Source organism: Sturnus vulgaris, unplaced genomic scaffold (assembly GCF_052056855.1).
Source record: "Sturnus vulgaris isolate bStuVul1 unplaced genomic scaffold, bStuVul1.hap1 Scaffold_87, whole genome shotgun sequence".
NCBI lineage: Eukaryota > Metazoa > Chordata > Aves > Passeriformes > Sturnidae > Sturnus > Sturnus vulgaris.
In genome coordinates this window covers 3,144,349-3,157,690 of record NW_028276756.1, presented here as the reverse complement: position 1 = coordinate 3,157,690, position 13,342 = coordinate 3,144,349, and positions in this window count along the sequence as shown.

Sequence of the window (13,342 nt, the reverse complement as noted above, 5' to 3'; positions counted from 1 at the left end):
GCTCATTTTTTTTTTATTTTCCTATATTTGTCTGTTTTTTATACGGTATCTTTTTCTATTGTTTTAATATTTCTTACAAAATACTGTAGTGTTACTCTTTCCATTTCTTCATTACTATCTACCTTTCTTTTGAAACACAAAGACATGCAAGAGGTCTTTCAGCTGTGCATTTAAATAAAAACAAATGCCTGCCCTGCCCTGTGTGTCCAGGATCCTTCCTCAGCTCTTCTCTGTCTCTGCAGGGCAGTGCCTGTGGGCAGAGGTGGAGGGAAGAGACTCCCAGCACAGCAGCACAGCCAGGGACAATGGCCCTGGCTCTTCCCACATCTGCTCTTCCCAACTCCCCCCTCTCCTTGCCAGCCCTTCTGTGGCTGTGAGGCCGCAGTGCTCTGGCAGTTTGGTCACTGTCCTGCTGCGTGTCTGTGCTGTGCCCACAGGCAGGGACAGGCCATGGGCACTGCTGGGACACAGCTGGGCTCCAGCACAGCAGCTCCATCAGCAAAGGGCATCTCCTGAGGGCAGGGCAGGAAGGCCTTGCTCTCCTCCAGAGCTGCTGTCAGTAATGTGCTCCAGGAATGCCCTGGCCAAGCAAAGCCCAGTGCCTGGGGCAGAGGGGCAGTGTGCAGGGGGCACACAGCAGTGTCCTGGCACAGCCAGAGCTCCTGGGATGGACCTGAGGGAGCAGCAGGGCAGGGCCTGGGCTGTGTCTTTGTTCTGGGCACAGCCTGGGAAGGTGCCCCAGGGCAATTGTCCCACACCAGCCCCTGCAATCACCACACCCAGCACTGGCCTCTCCCCCAGCTGCACGAGGTTGTTTGTCCCTGCATGGAGGGACACCAAGTGACCAGGCCAGCAGGCCATGTTTGCTCTGTACAGAGGAGATTTCAGCAGTGCATCATGTGTGTGTTGGGAGATGAACCCGAGTGAGCACAAACACCATCATCAGCACTCGGGGGTGGCACAGTTCTGGTGGCACAAACAGTGCCTTGAGGCCACTACACTCTGGGAAATCACCTGAATTCATTACTGGGCTGTGGTTACGACTGCATAGGAGAAACATCCCAGGCAGGGAGGGTCTGGGAAAAAAATATTCAGGACAGCCATGGACTGCACAGAGAGACCATTGCGGTGGGGGTCTGTGGGGAGAAATCAGAGCTGCCTCCCTTCTTAACTACCCTGAGGACCTGGACAGGGTTGTGCTGTGCTCTGGGCACTGACCAGGAGCTGAGGGATGTGGAAAAGGCCTTTGGAGTCAAGGATGCTGAGAAGGCTGGGTAGTGTCACTGTGACACCTCTCTCAAACCCTTTGGAAAGGCCAGAGCCATCCCAGACGGTGCTGGGAACTTGGGAAGGGCAGACATTGAACCAGTATGCAAACAGGGCATGGAGGGGCACTGGGACAGTCACAGACTGGTCAGGCTCAGCAGGGAAGGGCAGGTGGCAAATCCTCCTGCAGCCATTCCAGGCACTGGCAGCACAAGGCAGGAATTGCAGAACCCCCATGGGAGGGAAAAGAAGGGGATGTTGTGTGCCCAGACTTTAGCCAGGCCTGGGACATGGTCTGCTGTGCTCTCCTCAGAGCCAGATTGGAGAGAGCGGGGCTGCAGGAGAGGAACATGGGGTGGGTGGGAATTTGGCTGAACAATGAGGGTCAAATGTCATCCATGGCACAGAGTCCTCTTGGCAGCCACTCCCTGGTGACATCCCTCAGTGACCAGCCCTTGACCATCAGTGTGGAACATTTCTATTATGTCTACAATGGCATGAAAGGCATTTTCAATTCCTTTGTGGATGCAGCCAAGTTGTAGGGAGTCTGTGACCGAATTCATCTGGTTAATGGTGACTGCAAAATGTAATTTGGCAAAATGACTGAGTTGGGTAAATTTCTCTTGCCATGGGGTGTCAACCAAGCCACAAAAAAAGGTTGAATTTATGTATCAGAAAAAAAGGCAGTTCAATATGGAAAATCAAACCCAAACAAAAAACAAAGCAAGACCCACCCGCAACAACAAAAATCCCACAAACCAAGCAAGCACAAAAAGCAAAGGCCATACACAGAAGCAAAGCAAATCCACAGGAAATCTCCTAGCAGCAGAAAATACTTAACCATATTGTAGCAGGAGTGGATTCTGTATGTGTAGGTGCTGTTTTGAATAAAAATGTTCTTAAAAAACAAATCAATTCCCTATGCCCCATGCCCGTCGCTTCTCTCAGTTTATTGCTGATCATGATGTGCCATGGAATGGAACATTCCTTGGGTCAGTCCAGCCCAGCTGTCCCATCCCTGTTCCCTCAGGAACACTTGCCCACCCCAAGCCCATGGCTTGGAGGGGGTTGCAAACACGCCTCGTGGGGCGAGCACTGTGACAAGGACAGGAGAACAGAACAACATTTACATTGATCAAGGGCAGAGAACAGAACAGCACAGCCTTGGAGAAACAGACAAAGGAGGTAGCTGAGGCAAACAGAAGTCAAACAAAATGCAAGGAGGATGCCAGCTCAGTTCTGCAAGGCTGATAAAGCAGAAATTATAAAAAACAATAGTATTGCCCTAACTCAAAAGTGGAGGTTGAGAAGAAGCTCCCTGAAAAGGGCACTGGATGTTGAAGACAGACCCCAAAGAACCATATAAGGACTTGTGATAAGGAGTGTAACTATGTCCAATAAATTCAAAGAAAGCGGGGAATAGCTAAAGAGTATGTAACCAGTGTGTGTGATAAAAACTCTGTTCATTCAATGCTCCATGCACTCGAATGTAGGAAGGTTTGCCACGGTGACTACCATGATGTAATGAAGAATATCTGTTTTCAGATATTCAAAACTGTGTTCAAAACTTTCTATCCTGTGTGTTTCAGTGTCAGTGGTGTCCTTGTCTCCATTATGGCCCTTGCACAGTTTCACAATGGCCCCTTGGTTCCATGCGGCCCTGCTGTATAACAATGGATCCCTTGGTTCCATTTGGGTCCATACTGTCAAAATGGCCTCCTTGGTTCTGCACTGCCACAATGCTCTCCTTGGTGCCACGAGGTCTTGGTGTGTCACAACAACCCCTTGGTTCCATGAACTGCCATGGTGTCACCATGGTCTCTTGGATCCTCAGTATTACAATGGACAATTGGTTAAAGCAGCCCTGCAATGTCACAATGAATATTTGGTTCATGAGGCCCCACAGTTTCACCATGGCCCCTTGGTTCTACGAGGCCTCACTGGATAACAATGGCCCCTCAGTTCCATGAGGTTTTGTACTGTTATCAATGCTATCCTTGGGTCCGCAGTGTGAAAATGGCTTGGTTCCATGAGGTTCCTCAGTGTCACAGTGGTCTGCTTGGTTCCATGGGGCTCTGCAATGTCACAATGTCCCATTGTTTCCATGAACTTCTGTCCCATCAACCATGTCCTTTGTTCAAATGAAGCCCTGCAATGTCACCATGGTCTCTTGGTTCCATGAGGTTCCATAGCCTAACATGGTTGCCTTGATTCCAAGAGGTTCTGCTGTGTCACTCTGGACTCTTGGTTCCACGAGGCTCTGTGGTATCACCATGGTGCCCCTGGATCTGCAGTATCACTATGGACCACTGGTTCCATGTGGCCCTGATGTGTCTCAGTGGCTCCTTGGTGCCATGAAGCCCCACTGTATAAAAATGGAATCTTGGTCCCATGAGGTTCTGGACTGTCAGAATGGTCTTCTTGGTTCTGGACTGTAACAATGGACCCTTGGTTCCACGAGATTCCATTATGTCACAATGATCTCCTTGGTTCCACGAGGCCGTGGAGTGTCACAATGGACCCTTGGTTCCATGAGGTTCCATAGTGTCACCATGGTCTCTTGGGATCCACATTGTCACAATGGACAATTGGTTCCATGGGACTGTGCTTTGTCACAATAAACCCTTAGTCCATGAGGTTCTGAGTGTCACAATGGTCTCCCTGGTTCAACGAGGCCCTGGAGTGTCAAAATGGACCTTGGGTTCCATGAAGTTCTTCAGTGTCACAATGACCCCTTGGATCCATGAGGTCACATAGTGTCACCATGGTCTCCTTGGATCTGCATTGTCACAATGGCCCATTGGTTCCATGTGGCCTGGCTGTTTCACAATTGTCTCCTTGATTTCATGATTGCCCTCAGTGTCACAATGGAGCCTTGTTTCTGTGAGGCTCTGAACTGTCACAATTGTCTCCTTGGTTCCATGAGCCCCCCCTGTGTCACAAGGGTCCCCTTGCTTCCATGAGGATACAAAAGCTTTGAATAAACATTGAGCAACACCTGCTTAACACACCTGGGAACATCTGTCTGTATTCAAAAGAGGGCTTAAAGGTGAGAATGGCACCAGCAGCTTCCATCTGCAACAGAGATCCAGAGAAAGGACAGGGACAGAGAATTCAGCTGAAAGACTCAGAGAATTCTGCTTACAGACATCATTTCTGCTCATACTGTCCCTTGCAGAAAGGTGACATCATTCCAGGCAGCCTGGACTGAGCATGTAGTTCCTGAGTGGGGTTTGTTGTTTAGAAAACCTGCTCAGGATTTTCCATTCTTTCCTCACAAACAGGAAAATTTCTCCTGGGCCTGTGTGCAGGCAGAGCCCTGAGGAGAGCAGGTGGGACATGGTGCAATGGGCTGGGACACCCAGCTGCAGAGCTCAGGGGACAAGGTTCTGCTGCAGGGCACAGGGATGTCAGTCCCAGGTGGGCAATGTCAGACATGGTGAGGTTGGGGGTGAGGAGCAGGTTGTCCAAACAGGGTCAGCCTGCAAGGGGCTCATTCTTCTGTGTGCCCACACCTCCTAAGGAGACATTCAGCATCAAGACAACTTGGAGAATGATTCAATTACCTCTTCTCTGAGCTGAAAAGTAAAAAAAAGAAATCCATTGATTAAAAACAAAAAATCATGAGGTCCACTAGGAAATCTTCCTCATTAAGTGAACTCTAAACTGACTCCAAACAGCTGCACAAGCCCTGGAGACAATTGAAGGAAGACAAGGTACTCCTGTGGGCTTTCTGTATTTTGATCAGTCCCATGATGGATTTGGGGCTGAGTCCAGGAGCCTCAGGCACTGAGAGAAGGTTGAAGAAGCTGCTCAAGGAGGCAGAAGCAAAACTCCAAGTCCCTTGGAGCATCAGTGGCCCCACTGAGGGCAGGGAGTGCCAAAGGCTCCCCAGGGACTGGTGAGAGCAGATCCTTGAGGGCAGGATTGCAGGAGCCCGAGGCTGTGAGCAGGGAACTGCAATGCTGAGCAAGGCCTGGGCTGGGTGGAGGAAGCAGAAAGGCCAAGGCCTGAGCCCAGGCCTGGGCCAGCAGGGCCTGTCCCTCACAGGTGGCTCGGGGCTGTTGCTGGGGCAGTGGGATGGCAGGGGCAGCAAGGACAAATGTCATCAGGCTGTGTGACACTCCAGATGCTCATGGAACCAAGGGCCAGTGTGACACAGCAGAGCCTGATGGAAACAAGAGGCCATGGTGAGCCTGCAGGGCTGGAACACCCCAGAACACTGAAATGCTGGGGGTGACCAAAGGTTCCTTTACTTGAGTTTGGTGCACAGGAGAAACCCCAGCCAGGTATTGTTAACATGGCCAGATGCAAAGAATATTCTTGGTAGGGAGGGACCCACAAGGATCATCAAGTCCAGCTCTTGAGTGAATGACCCACACAGGGACTGAACCCACAACCTCAGTGATACCAGCACCCTGCTCCAACCAACTGAGCTAAGAGATCCCAACGACACAAATTTTTACAGGCAAAATATAGACAATCAAAGAACTTGGGCAGAAGGATTTATACAAGCTCTAACTCACCATAAAACTCTTCTCATACCATTAACTTAATTAACACAAGACCATTTAACCTACAAACCTTTAACCCTGAAGATGTTAAATTACCCAAAAATGTCCCAGGTAAGTAGGATTTGACAAAGAAATAGAGAACAACAGAAGCACAGAAGATCTATAGACAGAAATGCACACAGGTACCAGCTGCTCAGGTTCCAGCATAGCTCACAGAAGAACCCCAGCAGACAGCACAACCCAGACCACAGCTGACCTCGAGCTCCAGCTTTTAATCCCCTGAGCCTGTATGGGCCCACCCTTTGGGTGGGATTTCCAGTTGTTTGCCCAATCAGAGTCAGTGTTTGTACCTGCTGCTAGTGTGTGACTGATTGACAGCTCAGCCAATCCGAGCTGGGTTATCACTGCCCCTACTGTGTGATGGACATATTGGCCAATCAGAGCCGGCTTAACATCACCTCTGATGTTTGATTGAATGACAGCTTAGCCAATCAGAGCTGGGTTAGCACCACCCCTGCTGTGTGATTGGCAGCTGTGCCATGCCAGGGGTAAAGGCAGGGCTCTGTCCCACAAACCAAGGCCAGACCAGGCCCTGGCCCCACACGGGCATTCCGAGCATCCTGAGGTGTCTGGGACATTGATCTCATCCAGCCTCTGACACCCACCATGGGGACACTGTGGAACCTCATGGAACACAGGGCCAGTTGTGACACTGTGGGGCCTCATGGAACTGTGGAGTCCGTTGTGACTGATCAGTAAGTTGTCTTTAAAAATAATTCAATGACTGAAAGTATGGGTGTTAATATCTCTGAAATGGGTCTTCGTTTCTCTACTAACTACAAGCAACAGGTTTATTACAGAGCCCAGTCAGCTTGGCTCCTGAAACAGACAAGGGTCTGCATGAGCTTGAGTTTATGAACTTTGGGGTAAAATGACAGGTTCAAGAGGGGATATGGGGTAGGTGATTTAGAAAGGCTGTACCTTCCTAGTACCTCAGCCAATGGGGAAAGGAAGAGGGCAATGTGCACGGGGGAGTTTAGGATAATGGAGGCTGCTGCCTCCAGAACCTCAAGAGAGAAAACTGCATGAGCGTGTGCCCTGGTGGACTCTTTCCCTTTACTGAAATAAAGTTGAAGACTCCCCTATCTCCTTAATGGACGCTGGCTTTTCATAGTATGATTTTCTGTATGTGACACTATGGAATGACGGAACCAAGGAGCCATTGTGACGCATCGAGGCCTCAGTGGAACAAAGGAACCATTGTTGACAGTACAGAACCAAGGGGCCATTGTGACAATACAGGTCCAAGGACACCATGGTGACACCATGGAACCTCATGGAACCAAAGAGACCATTGTGACATTCTGGTGCCTCATGGAATCAGGGGGTGAAATCCCTTGTGAGACACAAGACCCCAGTGAAACCAAGAGTCAGTGATGAAGCTGTGGGGCCCATAGAACCAAGGAGCCATTATGACACAGCAGGGCCACATGGAGCCCAGGGGCCATGGTGACACTGCAAGACCTTATGGATCAAGGGGCCATTGTGACACTACAGAAACAAGGAGAATATTGTGACAAGGAGAACATTGTGACGCTACAGGGACTCATGGAATCAAGAAGAACATTGTGACATTGTGGAGCCCCACAAAACCAAGGAAATATGGAACAGGTGTGGCTTGCTGGGGCTCCTGTGGGCTGCCTGACAGGTCTGGCTCTCCTTGGCATGTGGGAAGGATCATTTTAGGTGCTTCTCACCAGTTCTACTGCAATCAAGATCAAAGAACAGAGTGACTGGATTCACCGTACCCAAGTGAAAAAGGCTCCACAAGACCTTGGAAAGAAACACTGGGTGATAATGAACTAAAGCTAAAGCTTATGCGGGAAAAAATGAATAGATTGTTGGTGAAAATGTTGATTTTGCTTGTGACGATCCAGAAAAGTATTCCCAGCCAGAATCAAACAGGTGCAACCTGGAAAGCTGTGGCTTTTATGATCATAATCATGACTATGGCTACAGGAGACAATAGTACAAGACCTCCCATATACGATATGACTGGTGTTCATTGTGTCAGGGAAGAGCTTCTGACTATGACTAAGTCTCTGTGGCAGGTGTTACAAATCACAAACACAACTGTCTGGACAGGGAAAGATGTCTGGGATTGTAAATTTGTGTTTGTTCAGGACGGATTCTAACAATAAACCAAATAAAAGCCCATCTGAATTGGTAAAGAATGTTGTGACACATGCTTAACTGACTGTCCTGTATTCAGGTTTACAATAGAGGGGTGTGAAGTCGAGGCTTTTGAAGTTGATTACAATGTAACTCAAGTCTGTGTTAAACCTCAGAATGATGCAACCTTACCAGCACAGGCATAAAAAATCTGGACCACCCGAGCCCTAACCATGCCACTTAAGCCTGAACCAAGGATTTATAAAATTGGATCATATGTAGTAAGAAACGTGGGCCAGCAGCAATTGCTGTTTAACCCAGAATGGTCTCTCAAGCATGTTGAGCTGCTCATGAAGATCAACATTTGAAAAATTCAGCCAGCCTGCTCCACTTTTCTGAAAACATCCTTTGAATGTTGGGCAGCATGGTTGGGGAAGCAGGCTCACTTTAAAAACAGAACACAAAGAGATGTAACAGGAATAATAGGTACAGGAGTCTTAAATGGAATTGATTCAGAAATACTAATGAGCAAGCTGGTCACTGTGACTAGTGATTTGGCAAAAATAAGGCAGCCTTTGCAATCATCTTGGTTAGCATTAGGAACCAATGAGTGGTAATTTTCAAAGGTATTGTCGAATTTGAGAGAAGCTGAAGATCAAGACCATAAACTAATAATGAAAGCATTTCATGTAGCTCAGGATAATGAGTCTTTAGCTCTTAGTTGTATACAGGCACAGTTGTGGATGCAGTCAACAGTTGCTTTAGCCATGAGAGAGAAGTGAAGGCATTTTTCCAATTGAAATCTGAAAAGCTGTTTGGGATAATGCCATGAACTTGGAAAGGAAACTGCAGTCCTGGTGGACTAAGGTAAACTTCACTTATGACCCCATCACTAATGTGACCACTGCCTTCTATACAGAATGCCACCATTTATGTTATCCACCCTATTATTGCTTTAGGATTAATCCATGGAGAAACAGTACTCTACCCCTCTGAACACAGAGCATGGGCCCAGGTAGTAAACAAGAAATGGCAGAGTGTAAATGTAGAATCTTATGTCACCTGAGAACAACAGGGATTCCTCTGTGAAAGCAATACCATTGATGCCCAGGACACATGCCTAGATACTGAACAAGGTGTGTGTCACTGAGACCCATCCAGACATCATTCAAAAGACTGTGCTCATATATATTGGCCAAGGCTGTGTGTGTTTAAGACTTGCCTGTGCTTCAGGAAGAGTAGACAATAAGAACAAATACTTACCTGTTAAAAACCATTCTAATTGTTGCATTTGCAATTTTGTTAATATTGTCAGATGTGATTTTACATATTCAGAATCTGTTCTAGCCCACCAGTTAATAAAAGCCAACTATACTATGTACCACCATCTGTCACCCACACCCATTGGCATGAACTTTATACTGGTAGAACAGTTAATAAAACAGCCAGATCTCAATGAAATCTAAAAGGAAATCAAAGAGAATGGAGAAAAGATTTTAATTACTGTCCACCATGATGCAAAAGAAATCCATAAAGTTTTGCAAGGAATGAAACAAGAGGCAAGCCATCACTGGTGAGATGCTCTTTCTGGATGGTCACTGCAGGCATCTGGTATACATAATGCCCTAGTTCACCCAATCATTGTTTTGCCTTTTTTAGTCAGCATAAGTTTGATTTTATCTATTGAGATATTCATTTGGAATTGGAGGATGCTACGATGAGTAGCAGCCCTGACCTCCTTATCAAGAGCTATGGTACAGTCCTGAGGAATACTTTCCATATGACTTGGTTGGATGAAGAAGAATCTGTGTATTAGTAAAAGTATTTATTAACTCTATGGAAAAAGGGAGGAAATGAAGCAAAAATCAAAGCGTTAAGAGCTGAAGCTAAGGAATAGAAGCTTTACATATGATGATTAGAGTAGAGTAGAAGCAATATAGGAAGTGGTGAGCCAGTAGAGCTAAGACAATAAATCACTTGCTTAACTTTGCTGTGTCAGGACGGGAGGATGGGATATTGTTAAAGTGAAGAAACCGTAACTGCACGTGGATGATGAAACCAGACAGACCCAGGTTTGGGAGCTTGAACTACGGCCAAGGGCCCTGAGAGCCTGCCAACAAGACAATGGTGAAAAGTTGAAAGAAAGGAAGACTGCCTGACTTTGTCTTAAGATCACCTACCCATTTCAAAACCCAGGGACCCATCTGAAGGAAAGAATTGCACAAGCATAAATGGACATTGAACTAATTTTAATACAAACTGGGATAGGTGGGGTTAGGTAATGCATATATTAAAAGTGTGTTGTGTACTTATATGATATGTAAGACTTTTGTGGATAAAAGAAGGCAGGAGCCCCTTGTATTTTGCACATCCCTGTGGGACATTTGTCTGAGGTGTGCCCAGCGTCATAATAAACATACCACTTTCTAACTTTTACTAGTTAGAGAGTTCTTGTTTCTGCATCATACCAATTTCAGCCATGAGCGCCTGGAAAGACAAACAGTTCTTTTCCATAGGAAGGCAAGGATGGAGCCCCAGTGCCCAGGGGCAAATGAGAAGTGACCCTCGACATGCCAAGGTCAGCTGGACCTGTCAGGTGGCCCCCGGGAGGCCAAACCAGTCAGACCTGTTCAATCTGCCCTTGATTTCATTGGATCCCTCAGTGTTCCAATGTTCTTCTTGCTTCTGCAGTGTCACAATGGCCCCTTACTTCCATGAGACCCTGCAGGGTCACAATGGCTCTTTGGTTCCATGGGATCTCACAGTGTCACAGTGGTCTCCATGATTCCATGGGGCCTTGCAATGCCACAATGGTCTCCATGGATCCACGGTGCCCTGCAGGATCCCAACGGCCCTTTGGCTGCACCAGGCCCTGTAATGCAACAATGGCCTCTTGGTTCCACAAAGCCCTGCTGATTCACACTGGCCCCTTAGGACCGTGTGGCCCAGCAGTGCCACAATGATGTCCTTGGTTCCATGGGGTCCCCACAGTGTCACAATGGCCCCTTCATTTCACAAGGCAAAGAAAGTGTCACCATGATCTCCACAGGAAGGAAACCACGGAGCCCCTCTGTTTAAGGAGTTGATGAATGGCAGCCACCAGAGGCCAAGGCCAGACTGACCTGTCTTTCCTGACAGTTTTGTCTGGGACTAATACTTGGATATACAGAATATTGAATGTGGAATCCTAATTTTGGCCATGGGCACACAGAGAGAAGGATGGTTCTTTTCCATAGGAAGGCAAGCATGGAGCCCTAGTGCTTCAGGGGCAGATGAGCAGTAGCCACCAGAGGCCAAGGCAAGCTTTCATCTGGGACCACCCCTTGGATATACAGAATTTTGTGGCAGAATCCAATTTCAGCCTGGATAAGAAGTCCAGTTCTTTCCCACAGGAAGGAAAACAAAGAGCCCCAGTATTTCAGGGTGAATTAGAAGCTATCACCAGAGGCAAAGGCCAGCCAGACCTGTCAGTCCTGGCAGCTTTTTTGGTCTATTAAACCCTTGCACATAGGGAATTTTGGAGAAGTACCAGTTTTGGCCATGGATGTCTGGGCCGGAAGGACAACCCATGGCCTCAGTGTTTGAAGGCAGATGAGAGCTGGCTCTAAGGAAGCCATGGGCAGCCAGCCTTGTTGTCAATGGCAGCTTTTGTCTAGGAGTAATCTCTGAATATTGATAATTTTGGAGGCAGAATCCCATTTTGGCCACGGGCACCTGGATGAGAAGGACAGTTCTTTTCCATTTGAAGGAAAGCCCAGAGCCCCAGTGTTTCAAGGGCACATGAGAAGAGACCCTTGACAAGCCAAGGGCAGTTGGACCAGTTTGGCCAAGCCCACCAGACCTGTTACCTGTTCCCTTGTTTCCATGGGGCCCTGCAATATCACAATTGTCCCTTTCTTCCATGATGCCTTGCAGGGTCAAAATGTTTTCCTTGGTTCCATGGGACTGCACAATGACACAATGGCCTCTTGGTTCCATGAGGCTGCAGTGCCACAATGGTCTCTGTGATTCCATACAGTCCTGCAGTGTCACAAGGGTCCCTTGGTTCCACTGGGCTCCTCAGGATCACAATGGCCCCGTGGCTGCACAAGGCCCAGCTGTGTCACACTGGCCCCTGGCTTCCATGGGGCCCCACAGTGTAACAACTGTCCCTTGCTTCCATGGGGCCTTGCAGTGTCACAATGGTCTCCTTGCTTCCACAAGGTCCTGCACAGCCCCTTAATTCAACGAGGCCTTGAAGTGTCACAGTGGTCTCCAGTATTCCATGAAGCCCCACAATGTCACATCCAGCCTTTGGTTCCATGGGTCCCAGACTGTCACATGAACCCTTAGTTCCATGGGCCCTGCAGGGTCACAAGGGTCTCCTTGGTTCAGGGGTGCCTGTGGCAGGACGTCCACCCACCCCTAGCACAGACAGTTGGTGTATAAAGAGATAACCCAGGCTGAGAGACCCAGCAAGGGATCATCTCTGGGGCTAAAAGGGTTCAGGTCTCAGCTAAGAATCAACATCTTAGTCTGGACAGCAGATGTGGGAAGAGATAAAAGAAATATTCTTGACTGAGAGACACTGTTTTACAAACTATAAAAGACATATGAGTTATCACAGAGGCAGAAACCACTACAGACACACCCTGAAGGTGTAAAGGACTTCTCCGTGTAGTTTGGACAAAGATTCTACTGATACTTCCCTGGGGACTGAAGGAAAGGATCTCAATGTGAGACCTCACCAACAATTGGATGGTAAGATACATTGAATCCTAAGTTATATTATTTCTTCTCTAGCTGTAACTTTTAACGTTGTGCTGTATAAACCTGCTAGAAGCCTCTCTTTGTCTTTTATTCCTTATTAGTTTAAGTCTTATGTCTGTTAGTTTTCTATCTATTAAACAAGAATTCATTCTATAATAGACAGCAGAATCAGCCATTATTAAAGAACTTGCGAACCAGAGTGGGTTTTGGGCTGCTGGCCACCTCAATAAAGTTGTTGACTGCTGCTAGAGGCCTAGACAAATGGCAGGGACTTATCTAAACCCCCACATCCACTCATAACAGTGCCACACAGTACCACAGTTGCCTCTTGGTTCCATTAATCCCCACAATATCACTAGGGTCACCTTAGTTCACTGGGGCCACACAGTGTCACAAGGGCCCCTTTGTTCAATGAGGCCTGTTGAGTCACAGTAGTCTCCATGATTCCATAAGGCTCTGCAATGTCACAACAAACCATTGGTTCTGTGACATCCTACAATGTCACAATAGACCCTTGGTTCTGCAAGGACAGAGTACCCCCTTGGTCCCTTGCAGCTCACAGTGTCACCATTGTGTCCTTGCTTCCATGAGTCCCTGAAGTGCCACAATGGTCCTTAGTTTAGACAAGGCCTTAACGTGTC